The sequence below is a fragment of the Peromyscus eremicus genome, chromosome 16_21, assembly GCF_949786415.1.
Source record: "Peromyscus eremicus chromosome 16_21, PerEre_H2_v1, whole genome shotgun sequence".
Classification (NCBI taxonomy): domain Eukaryota; kingdom Metazoa; phylum Chordata; class Mammalia; order Rodentia; family Cricetidae; genus Peromyscus; species Peromyscus eremicus.
Window position 1 is genome coordinate 36776713 of NC_081432.1, and position 12390 is coordinate 36789102.

The window sequence follows — 12390 nt, forward strand, 5'->3', positions numbered from 1 at the left end:
CGCTTTCCAAAACACAGTAAGGAATTCAGAGAGGACGGGGCTGATTCCTCGAGTAAACCCTGCCCTCATGAGGCCGAGGGCAGGAGGACTGGAGTTTTTAATTAGAGTTCGAGGTCAGCCTGAGGTACACAGTGAGTGCCTGTCTCAAAAACAACTAATTAAGTTAGAATTGAAAATGTCTGTGACAACTGGAAGTCGGATGAATTAGCTGGCCCATTAAAAGAAAGAAAGGTCAAACAAGAAGGCTCCCTCAGCACACCAGGGCAGCTGTGATCCTGCACATCCTCTCCTGGTCCCCCAATAAGGGCTCCCTCGGGAGACAGACTTTGCTAAAGTCCCAGAGACAGGCTGGCAAAGCTCAGCTTAGCTCTACCGCCCTCCTGCCTGGAGCACAGGGCAGGCAGATTATTAATTAGCCATGCGTGATGCCTAATTAAGTAACAGCTCCTCAGAGCGCAGGGCAGGGATTTTCACTGAAGACAGGACCGGCTGAGGCTAAACCGAAATAATGTGTGTAAATACCCTAGCTCAATGTCGGAGGCAGGGACAGGGCTCAACCAGTGTCTGTGGAATGTGAATCTTAAGGGTTGACACCCCTCAAGGCCTTCACCCATGCCTGCTTGCATGCCCACACAGATGTACACCCAGAACAGATCTGTTCTCAAAGCAGAACGCGGCCCACGTTAATGGTGAAAGGCGTCGAGCGGCGGGCTACACACACACTGTAGCAGCGTCTCAACTTGGGAAAAATCGGATCATGAGGATGCCAACTGTCTGTTCCGAGTTCAAATCTCGACACCTCCTCTTCTCTCCACAAGCCCAAGTATTCCGCACCCGGATCTGTGAAATGCAAGGCTCCCAGGTGGGGGTTTATGTGATGCGATTGGCATGAAGTGCGAGCACAGAGCGCTGGCTGAAAACCAGAAGCGGAATCCAACCACCGAGGACGGTAGCGGGCACGTGGTTGTGTGGCCGCAGGGCCACGTGAGCGGAGCACGTGAGTGGCGCCCACCTGTTGTTAACGGTGAGTACGCCCTGCGTGCGTGTGCGTGCGTGCGTGCGTGCGTGGCAGGCCCAGTGGCCTCCGCAGAAGCTCCGTCCTCTCGACGTCCTTGCTGGTAGCCACCCCACCCTCGTGGCCTGCCGCATCTTCTGAGGCTCCCCAGCCTCCTGCTCCTCCTCTCCAGGCTCCGAGCCCGGGGCTCCCAGGAGTAGGCCTCCATCAGACTCACGGAGGAGGACCAAAAGCTTCATTTTACCCGTGAGTTCCTCGGGCCTCCCAGTTAATGTGCCCACCCAGGGCTCGTGTCTGTCCCTGGACTGGGCCTGGGCGTCAGTTCTAGTGCAGTGGATTCCTTTTTAGGTTTTCCTGGATTCAGCTCAGGATTAGCCCTCACTAGGTAAGCCAAGCCCCCCTCTATGCACAGGTTAGCCCACATGAACAGGATACAGCCAAATGCGCCCTGTGCCAAGGTCTGGCTTGGATGGTTTCTGTGTTGGGTGGTGTGGCCTGTGGTGTGCTGTTTCTTAATGTTTCCCCGGGCATAAAAATGAGTTGCTGTTTGTCTTTCCGGAAACATTCGCTGTTCCCAGGCCCTGCTCAGTGTGATGGATGCAGAGTTTTGAGGATGACACTCCTGTAGCTTCCGTCTTTCAGATTGTGAGCTGAGACCTCCCTGACCAGAGCCACGACCCTCGCTGGCATTCCTGGCCAGTAAATATTTGTTTAAAAGAACACATAAAACATGATGCTTTGCGAGTATGGCGTGTTGCTACGGGGATGTTCAGAAAAACAAGACAGCTGTAATGTTCTGCATTAATCTTGACTGTTTGGACGTTGATGCTCAAAGCACTTTGGATTTTCTATGTTTATTTATTTCCTTTTCTATAAAGCCAGGAAAATAACAACAACAAAAAGAAAAAGAGAAAAAGTGGGGGGATAGGGAGTGGGAGTGGGGGGGTGGGGGTGTCGGGTCACCTGTTGAAATCACACTGTGAGGCCAGGATGGAGACTGGGGGAGCCTTGGCCTTGCATGCTTTGGGGGAAGCAGTAACCCAGGAAGAGGGGGCTCTAGGCATGGTGCCACACCCACGGGGGCCTGAGGTGAGATAGGTACAGTCCTTCCCCCGTGAGTGAAACAGAGGGCTAGGTCCTGCCTGGCTGAGCAGTGAGGGATTTGGGACGGAAAACAAGAAAGAAGGAGTGGTTAGATTTTGATTCGGTCTCCCAGTTTGACCACAGGAGGCCTTTGTCTCCTGCGTCCTAGCCACACCTAACATCTCCTTACCTCTTACTGATTCTAAGATGCGTGTCTGTTCACATTGTAACAGCTCTGAACTTGGGTCCCATAGTTGCGAGGGGTCTTCTTCCCTTTGCCGTGGCTCGCCACATCGCTTTTGTCAATCTTAGTGGCTTGAAGGTTACCAGTGTCCTGGCGATCGATCGTTAGCATCTCGGTCCGCTGCCTGCCGTGTTGGTGGATTGACTTCAGGCTTCCAGTTGGAGGCTCAGGGAGAAGCAGTGAGCTGCTCTCCGGCCGGACTCGGCTCCCATGGGCCTGCCTGACTTCTTTGAAAATGGTTATGTAGTCAAGGACTGAGCCGAGGGGTAGTCAAAAGCCTGAACACAAGCACCTGTATAAAAAAATATGTCTACACTCTTTTGTGGGTGGATGAATGCCTTGGAGGGAAAGGTATCTGAAGCAGCCAGACCTAGTTACCCTGGAAGCAGCAGCTCTGGTCCATGGGCCTCATGAGTCCACTGATTGGGCAGAGGGGACCTCTGCTGCCACCGCCTCAGCCACATGAGTCCCTAGTACTTTGAGCTCACCTGGAGATGGTTTTTCCCTCCCAACCCACCCTTTTTTTTTTTTTTAAGATTCATTTTTTAATTACATGTATATGTGGGGGGCGGGGCGTGCATATATACGCAGGTACCCACAGAGGCCAGAAGAGGGTGCAGAAGCCCTGAAGCTAGAGTTCACAGGCAGTTGTGAGCTGTCTGATGTGGGTGATAGGAAAGGAACTCAGGTCCTGTGAAGGAGCATCCCCAACTACTCCTGAGACCTCTCTCCAGCCCTCTTTCCTTTGTTTCTGCGTTGGCTTGCCAACCGAGCTTTGGGGATTCAGTCTACTTGCTACTGTATTTTAGCTGGCTTAATGACTGTGCTCCCAGGGAGGTTTGCTAATTAAGCTACAGGATATTAGAGCCCCAGTCAGCACCACAGGCTGTCTGTGGCAGGCAGGCAGGCAGGCAGGCAGGCTGTGTGTTTAGCCAGGTGAACAGGTACCCGGCTTGTGGAAGGTCAGGGCTTGTGTCACTCTCCTGTGACACCAGGCCAAGGCTCACACACCTTCTAGTGTCTTACGAGAAGACACGGGCTGACCCCAGGAGGCCTCGAGTTCTTCTGGACTTGATTCCTGCTGTGCCCACTCCTGGCGGATGTTTTAGCTCCTTCTAAAATTAGATTCTTCCAGCGTGCAAACATAGCCTGCAGCTAACATGGAGATGGTGTGTATAGAAGCGGAGGCTTTTAGAAGTCACCGTTCTCTTGGAAGCACACTCCGAGGCTTGCAGATGCGGACACACTTTATTATCATCATCACCGCCAGGCTGTTGATTTCCCTTTTCATCTCATTTTGTTTTGTCTAAACTGGGTCTTTTTATGTAGCCCTGTCTGTCCTATGACTCGATATGTAGATATATAGACGAGGGAGGCCTCGAACTCACAGAGATCCGTCTGCCTCTGCCCCCCAAGTACTGGGATTAAAGGCATGGGCCACCACTGCCCAGCTTTACTTTTTCCATCCTTGAGAATGACTTTGGGGGTGTCATTTTTATTTTATTTTATTTTATTTTGTTTTACATTTATTTATTTTTTATGTATGTGTATACTTGTGGGCACACTTGTAGCATACTGTGTATGTGGAGATCGGAGGACGACCTTTGGGCACACTTGTAGCATACTGTGTATGTGGAGATCGGAGGACGACCTTTGGGCACACTTGTAGCATACTGTGTATGTGGAGGTCGGAGGACGACCTTCGGGCACACTTGTCCCACACTGTGTATGTGGAGGTCGGAGGACGACCTTTGGAGTCAGTTCTCTCCTTCCCTGACATGGTTTCCGGGAACCACTGAGATAAGCATGCTGGACAGCGAGCATCCTTTCCTCTTGAGCCATTTCGCCAGCCCTGGGTATGTTTTCATTGTAGATTTTTCCTTGATCTTCTCTATTTCAGTTTGATTTGTTCGAAGTACTGCAAGTTATTTAAAAAGAATAAACAAAACTAGTTGTCAGCCACTGCGATGACAATCTTTCCAGGCAAGAGTCATCGGTGGATGCTGACCCTGGGAGCTTTCGAAAGTATGACAGGAAATGGGATGTTTATGTAATCTCAGAGCATCTTCCCGTAAGGTACTGATTCCTTACAGAGGAGAAAACTGTAGAACAGCAGCAGAGAAACCTGGTGCCTCCCACCTTGGCCCGGTGATTAAAGTTAGCAACAACAGTAGCAGGAGAAATGGGCACCGTTTCTTCTACACCCTCTTCTGGCCTCTGTGGGTACCTGCATATATATGCACGCCCCGCCCCCCACATATACATGTAATTAAAAACTAAATCTTAAAAACATGCAGTCTGAATCCAATCACAAGGAAACCACATACAGGACCCTAACTGAGAACTCCATGGGATAACTCACCAGAACTCAAACAGTATGAAAATCACGTATTTAGTTAGGTGTGGTGACAGGCACCCATAATCACACACTCAGGAGGCTGAGGCAGGAAGAAGCCACATAGGCAAAGTCTGTCTTTTTTTTCTTTATTTGCTTTTGGTCTATTTTCTATAGACCAGGCCAGCCTCCACCTTGGAGATCTGCCTGCTTCTGCCCTCTCTGGTTGCTGGACTAAAGGCATGAGTCACCATGCACAGCATGTGAGTTCCAGGACAGCCAAGGCTATGTAGAGAAATCCTGTCTCATAAGAACAAAAAAAGGAGATTGGCGATGGTGGTACACGCCTTCAAGCCCAATACTCAGGAAGCAGAGGCAGGCAGATCTCTGAGTTCGAGGCAGGCCTGGTCTACAAATCGAACTCCGGGACAGCCAGGGCTACACAGAGAAACCCTGTCTTGAAAAACAAAAGAAAAGAAAAGAAAAAAAAGGAGTGAAAGTTTGTTTGAATTGTTGGCTGAAGCATTTGTCAAAAGATGGCCTACTGAAAAACACTTGGAAATACCTGATATCCCTTAGCTTAGTGTTGAGGAAGGGATTTTAATGTTTGGGGAAATTGCAATGCCAAGTTGAGTACACTGGGTAAAACCTAATCCTCCACAATGGGAAAGCCCAGAAGACACGCCCTTCACTGCTCCTATAAAACACAAAATGGTGAGAGGGGACCCAGCACATTGAAGAGTTTTCTTGTCGCCCTTTTCCTTGTGCCAGACCTTAGGGTTGGAGGTGCTGCTGTTCAACTGGATGAATTAAATGCAGTGCTTTTAACTGAGACCTGAGGTAGCAGAGGCCAGATGGCCAAAGGCAAGGTGATCATAGTTGTTGTAATGGGCAGCATAGGCAACCCGATGTTCCTAATGGCCTAACATAATCGTCAGCACAGGCAAGGTGAATTTCACTATGGCGTGACTGGTATGGACCTTTGGTACTGGCTAATCAATCATGGTGTTTCCAGGCATGAAATAGGTAAGAAGCCTACTGAATTTTTGTTCAATCTGTATAAGCAGAAAAATCTCAAACAAATGAAAGAAAGGCTCCATTGGATGGTGGCAAAAGGGGATCTTGGCCGATGAATCAATTTCCAGACCTAAGCCAGACCCAGAACCCCTTGAATAAAAGGAGGGCCAGGATCCCCTGAGGAAGGACCTTGATAAAACACCAGAAGTTTCACTGTTAGCCTTTCTCCAGTCCTTCCCAGAGGGACCTATGGCCTCCTACAAGGGTAACTGTTAACTGGGGGAAAGGAAGTAATCATACTTTCTGGGGTCTGCTGGATACTGGTTCTGAATTGATGCTGATTCTGGAAGATCCCAAGAAACACTGTGGCCCTCCAGTTAAAGCAGGGGCTTGTGGAGGCCAGGTGATTAGTGGAGTCTTGGCCGAAGGCTGACTCACAGTAGGTCCAGTAGGTTCCCAAACTCATCCTGTGGTTATTTTCCCAGTCCCAGAATATATAATTGGGATAGATATACTTAGAAGTTGGCAGAATCCTCACATGGGCTCCCTGACTTGTGGAGTGAGGGATATTATGGTTGGAAAGGCTAAATGGAGGCCTTTAAGGTTGCCTTTGCCAAAGAAAATAGTGAATTAAAAACATATCACATCCCTGGAGGAACTGCAAATATTAGTGGCACCATCAAGGACTTGAAAGATGCAGGGGTGGTGGTTCCCACCACATCTCCCTTTAACTCTCCCGTCTGGCCAGTGCAGAGGACAGACGGATCAAGGAGGATGACAGTTGACTTTGAAAACCCAATCAGGAAGTAAGTCCAATTGCAGCTGCTGTACCAGATGTGGTGTCCTTACCTGAGCAGAGTAAACATATCTCCTGGTACATGGATGCAAGTATTGATCTAGCAAATGCCTTTTCCATGAAACCTGTCTATAAGGACCCCCAGAAGCAATCTGCTTTCAGTTGGCAGGGCCAGCAGTATACCTTTACCTTATATTAGCTCTCCTGCCCTGTGTCACAACTTAGTAAGAAGGGATCTTGATCATCTGTCTCTTCCACAAAGTATCACATTGGTACACTATATTGATGATATCACGCTGATTGGACCAAGTGAGCAGGAGGTAGCAACCGCTCTGAACTCTTTGATAACATGTGCATATTAGAGGATGGGAAGTAAGTAAAGGGTCTTCTTCCTCAGTGAAGTTCAAGGAGTCCAGGGTTGTAGAGCGTGCAGAGATGCTCCTTCCAAGGTGAAGGATAAATGATTTTGCTCGGCTCCTCCCACCACCAAGAAGGAAGCACAGTTAGTGGGTCTGTTTGGGTTCTGGAGACAGCACATTTCTCACTTGAGTGTGTTACTCTGACCCACACACCAAGTGACTCGGAAAGCTGCTAGCTTTGAGTGGGGCCTGGAGCAGGAGCAGGCTCTTCAACAGGTGCAGGCTGCTCTATGGCATGGACCGTATGATCCATCAGACCTAATGGTACGTAAGGTGTCAGTGGCAGACAGGGATGCTGTTTGGAGTCTTTGGCAGGCCCTATAGGTGAGTCACAGAAGAGACCTTTGGAATTTTGGAGCAAGTTTCTACTCCAGGTACAAGGCCATCTGATGCTAAGCATGCACCTAGAGCTTCATGGGATGTGCCTTATGATTGGTTGACTGAGGAAGAGAAGACAAGGACCTGGTTTACTGATGGTTCTTCATGTTATGCAGGCACTACCCAGAAGTGGACATCTGCAGCCACTTTACAAGCCCTTTCTGGGACAACCCTGAAAGACTTAAGCAAAGAGATATTTTCACAGTGGGCAGAACTTTGGGCAGTATACATGGCCATGTATTTTGTTTGGAAGGAAAAATGGCCAGATGTGCAAATGTTCATTGGTGCATGGGTTGTAGCCAATGGATTGGCCGGGTGGTCAGGGATATGGAAAGAGCACCTTTAGAAAATTGGTGAGAAAGACATCTGAGGAAGAAGTATTTGGATAGATCACCAAATGGGCATGGGATGTGAAGATTCATGGGATGTGTCCCATGTAAATGCTCATCAAAGGTGACCTCAGCAGAAGAGGAGTTCAGTAATCAAGTAGATAGGATGACCTGTTCTGTGGACAGTCAGCCTCTTTCCCCAGCCATTCTCATCATTGACTCATGGGCCCAGGAACAAAGTGGCCATGGTGGCAGAGATGGAGGTTATGCATGGGCTAGACAGCATGGACTTCCAGTCACCAAGGCTGACCTGGTTATAGGTGCTGCTGAGTGCCAGGTCTGCCAATAGCAGAGACCAACACTGAGCCCCAGATATGGCCCCATTCCCTGGAGTGACTAGCCAGCAACCTGGTGGCAGGTTGACTATGTTGGACCACTTCCTCCCTGGAAAGGACAACTCTTCGTCCTTACTGGAGTAGATACTTATTCTGGTTATGGGTTTGCCTTTCCTGCAAGTAAAGCTTCTGCCAAAACCACCATCCTTACAGAATGTGAACTTACAGAAGGCCTTATCCACCAACATGGTATTCCACACAGTATTGCTTCTGACCAGGGAACTTATTTTACAGCCAGAGAAATATGACAGTGGGTCCACGATCATGGAATCCCCTGGTCTTGCCATGTTCCCCACCATTTTGAAGCAGCTGGCCTAAGAGAAAGATGGAATGTCCTTTTGAAGACACAGTTACAGCATCAATTAGGTTGCAGCAGCTGGAAGGCTGGAACAGGGTATCAAGAAGCAGTATATGCTTTGAATCAGCATCCAATATATGGTGTGGTTTCTCCCATAGGCAGGACCCGAGGGCTCAGGAATCAAGGGGTGGAAAGGAAATAGTTCCATTTGCCATCACCCCTAGTGACCCACTAGGAAACTTTTTGCTTTCTGTTCCAGCAACCTTAAGTTCTGCTGGCCTAGAAGTTTTGGTTCCAGAGAGGGGAGTGCTCCTACCAGGAGCCACAACAAACATTCTATTGACCTGGAAACTCAGATTCCCGCCTGGTCATTTTGGGCTTCTAATGCCCTTAAACTAACAGGCTAAGAAAAGAATAACAGTGTTAGGAGGGTGACTGATCCAGGTTGCCATTGGGATATTGGATTATATCTGGAGTGCAAGAGAACCTTTAGGGCATCTCTTGGTGCCACCATGTCCTGTGATTAAAGCCATGGGAAACTACAACAGCCTAATCCAGGCAGGATGGTAAAGGGCACAAACCTATCAGGAATGAAGGTGTGGGTCACTCCCCCAGGAAAAGAACCAAGACCTGCTGAGGCTCTTGCCATGGGTGGAGGAAATACAGAATGGGTTGTAGAGGAAGGTAGGTCTAAATACTATCTAAGGCCACGTGATGAGTTGTAGAAAGGATTATAGTTGACATGAGTTGACATATTTCCTGAATTTCTTTACCGTGTAATATAACTGGAATTAAGAGACTTTCAGTGATTATCATATTTACATTTAAGGTACTAAAAGAATGGCCCTCAAGGGACATTGCTACCCATTCTAAAACATATAATGCTTTTTGCTGTTGTATAAGGGATAGTTGTATCATGTTAGATATAATTATGACCTGGTTATTGTTTTCACTGGAAATTAAGCATGGCATAAGGAGATATGATTGTGTGTCAAGTTGACAAGGCTGGACTGGTGATAGCTATTCTTGGTTATCATCTTTACTACATCTGGAATTAACTCAAACCCAAGTGGCTGTGAGGATTTCTTTGTTTGTTTTTTTTTTAAGATTTATTTATTTATTATGTATACAGAAGAGCGTGCCAGATATCATTACAGATGGTGTGAGCCACCATGTGGGTGCTGGGAATTGAACTCAGGACCTCTGGGAGAGCAGTCGGTGCTCTTAACCTCTGAGCCATCTCTCCAGCCCTTGTTTTGTTTTGTTTTGTTTTGTTTTGTTTTGTTTTGTTTTGTTTTTTTGGTTTTTCGAGACAGGGTTTCTCTGTGTAGCTTTGCGCCTTTCCTGGGACTCACTTGGTAGTCCAGGCTGGCCTTGAACTCACAGAGATCCTCCTGGCTCTGCCTCCCGAGTGCTGGGATTAAAGGCGTGCGCCACCACTGCCTGGCCCTTGTTTTGTTTTTTAAGACAGGGTTTCTCTGTGTAACTCTGGCTGTCCTGGAACTCACTCCAGAGACCAGGCTGGACTCAAGCTCAGAGATCCATCTCCTCTGCCTTCCTAGCACTAGGAGTAAATGTAGGCAGGTTTTCTGTCAAGATCTGGCTCCCATATAACCACACAGAGACTTAATATTAATTATAAATGCTCGGCCAATAGCTCAGGCTTGTTGCTACCTAACTCTTACATTTTAAATTAGCCTACATTTCTTATCTACCCTGTGCTACATTGTTGCTAGAGTTTTCCTGCCTGGCCCACAGTCAGGACAAATCTCTCTCACCTGCCAGTCCCACAGCCTCTCAGAACCCGACCAAGTAAACACAGAGACTTATGTTGCTTTCAAACTGTATGGCCGTGGCAGGCTTCTTGCTAACTGTTCTTATAGCTTAAATTAATCCATTTCCTTTAATCTATACCTTGTCACATGGCTCGTGGCTTACCAGTATCTTCACAAGCTGTTTCTCATCGTGGTGGCTGGCAGTGTCTCTCTGACTCAGCCTTCCACTTCCCAGCTTTATTCTCCTCCTTGCCCCGCCTATACTTCCTGCCTAGCCAACGGCCAATCAGTGTTTTATTGATTAATTAGCAACACATTTGCCATACATCCCACAGCACTTCCCCCTTTTTTTTTTCAAAAAGGAAGGTTTTTAACCTTAACAAAGTAAAATTACATATAATTTGGGAATTTGGGCGTAGCTTCTCTTACTACTTCCTGCTGGAAGGGGGCGCTGTATCTTATGGGGAAACAAAGAAAATTTTAGAATTATGGAATAGTCCATGAGGCTGTATCGTCTGAGCCAGATGCCTTCAAACCATTCTGGATGTTGGATCATCTGGGCCATGGTGTCATTGGAGACCTTCAGGGGGTCTTGGCTGGTCAAACCTGATGTATCTTAATCTGGAACAAATCCATAGCCTCTGGCTTTCTGTGGAAACAAAAGAAACTCTTTTCCAAAGCAACATATCCTTATATCCAAATTTTGAAGTCAAGGTATCTTTAAAATATACATTTTGGCATAACTCAACAGCTTTTACAATCAAATGTTTTTCTGCAGTTAAAAATCCCAAAGACAACACAATCCAGATTCTCTGTGTAATATCCATTTTTTACGTGGCTTTTTTTTTTTATACTACCTTTACTGTCTCTTTAATGACTTTATTTTTTAAAACTATGTATTTGTTTCTATAACTCTATACTACATGGCTGTACTTTCTTTCAACATGGCATGTTTATCTTGCTTCTTTCTGCTCTCTTGAGATTCTTCTGACTCTACCCTTCTTCCCAGCATTCTCTCTGCCTCAAAAATCCTGCCTAGCCATCAGCTTTTTATCAACAATGAGAGCAATACATATTCATATTGTACAAAAAGATTACTCCCCATACCTGGCCATATTCCTAATCTTAACATGGACCTGTTTGTTTAAACTTCAGGACCAGGGCTGGTGAGATGGCTTAGTGGATTAAAGGGATTGCCATGTAAGCCCAATGACTTGAGTTCAAACTCTTGGAACCTACCATGTAAGTAAAGAACCAACTTCCTCAAGGTGTTCGACCTCCACACATGCACCCTGGCACATGCATGCCCACACACACATACGGGTGCCATGTGGGTGCTGGGAACTGAACCCAGGTCCTCTGCAAGAGCAATAAGTGCTCTTAACCATTGAGATATTTTTTCCAGCCCATGCCTGTTTTCTTTTTTAATGTGGGTAAAAGGGCACATCTAAATTTCTAGAATTTGGTTGTACATCTCCCAGTTACTGTTTTCTAGTGGATTGAGTAGCAGATCTGGGCTTCCTCATGTTTCCTACCAGGCAGAGCCTCTTTTGCTGAGCTTCGTGGCCCTATCCTCTATTCACACCAGCACTAAGCCAGAATTTCCCTTTTGAATTCGAGGAAGGGTAGGGAGGGTGTGATGAGGCAGCCATACCTGAATCTGGAAGGTGAGGATTTGGTTCCATATTGGGCTGTCATTCTGGGCCTGTGGATGTGTCCTGAGCTGAGAACGTCCCGAGACTCAGTCAGTACCAGCCTAGATAGGGATTTTTTTTCCCTTTTCTTTTGGTTTTTCAAGATAGGGTTTCTCTGTGTAGCCCTAGCTCTTCAGGAACTAGCTCTTTAGGCCAGGCTGGCCTCGAACTCACAGAGATCCACCTGCCTCTGCCTCCTGACTGCTAGGATGCACCACCACTGCCCAGCACAGGAAATTTTTTCTTAATTAAATCATTTGAAGTGGGAAGACCTACTTTTAATCTGGCTCTTTTGAGATGAGAAGGTCCACCTTTAATGTGGGCCACACCTTCTCCGGGCAGCCTACATAAAGGGCATGGAAGAAGGACGCTCGCTCCCTTTGCCTGCTTGCTCTCACTCTCGCTGGCAATCCCAATCCTTCACTGGCTTTAGCACCTCCATCTTCCAGTTTCTGGATATACAGCATATACCGAAGACCAGCTGAGATTTCCATCTTCATGGACTGAATAGCTACTAGAATCTTGGACCTTCTGTTGATAGACAGCCGTTGTTGGACTAGCTGGACCACAGCCTGTAAGCTGTTCTAATAAATCCCATATATATGTGAATAT

The 12390-nt window shown here is 47.3% G+C and overlaps 1 protein-coding gene across 2 annotated transcripts in view; it reads left to right on the forward strand.

Annotated features, from left to right (window-relative positions):
* Positions 1 to 1051: 1051 nt before the first annotated feature.
* Fam178b (family with sequence similarity 178 member B) overlaps positions 1052 to 12390 on the forward strand; it is a 135633-nt gene continuing 124294 nt past the window's right edge. For both annotated transcript variants that reach the window (XM_059282204.1, XM_059282205.1), the window contains exon 1: positions 1052 to 1261. The gene's annotated coding sequence lies outside the window, so the exon portion shown is untranslated. The remainder of the gene's footprint in view (positions 1262 to 12390) is intronic.